At 40.4% G+C, this 379-nt stretch overlaps 1 protein-coding gene across 1 annotated transcript in view; it reads left to right on the top strand.

Moving 5' to 3' along the window:
• Window positions 1–379, top strand: part of LOC119592512 (insulin gene enhancer protein ISL-1-like) — a gene marked incomplete in the record, with an annotated part of 47,762 nt that overhangs the window by 42,330 nt on the left and 5,053 nt on the right.

The raw sequence follows: 379 nt of genomic DNA, 5'->3' as shown, positions 1-379 counted from the left end.
AAATGGAAAGAGAAAGTGAAGAATAAAAGCAGGAGAGATGGAGGGGAAAGCAGAAGGTAGATGTGAAAAAAATAGGAAGAAGAAGAAAACGACGATAAGAAGGAAAGGAAGATAACAGCGATGATGCCGATGAGGAAGAGTGGAAGGAGAAGAATAATGAAAAATAAATAACATAGAAGGAAAATAGTGTGCAGTAGAAACTAGAATGAAGTGGAAGCGAGTGAAGAAGAGGAGGAAGGAGAGGACAAAGTGGACGACCAAAAAGTGGCGAAGAGAAGGAATAATAGATAGGGATGAGATAAAAGTGAGATCAAAGGGGACGATCAAAAGAGAAACAAGGAGGTGCGAATAATGAGAGGAGGGAACAAAGTGGTCAGAG

This window comes from Penaeus monodon, chromosome 30 (assembly GCF_015228065.2).
Source record: "Penaeus monodon isolate SGIC_2016 chromosome 30, NSTDA_Pmon_1, whole genome shotgun sequence".
In the NCBI taxonomy this organism is placed as follows: domain Eukaryota; kingdom Metazoa; phylum Arthropoda; class Malacostraca; order Decapoda; family Penaeidae; genus Penaeus; species Penaeus monodon.
This window is presented reverse-complemented; position numbering and strand designations above follow the sequence as displayed.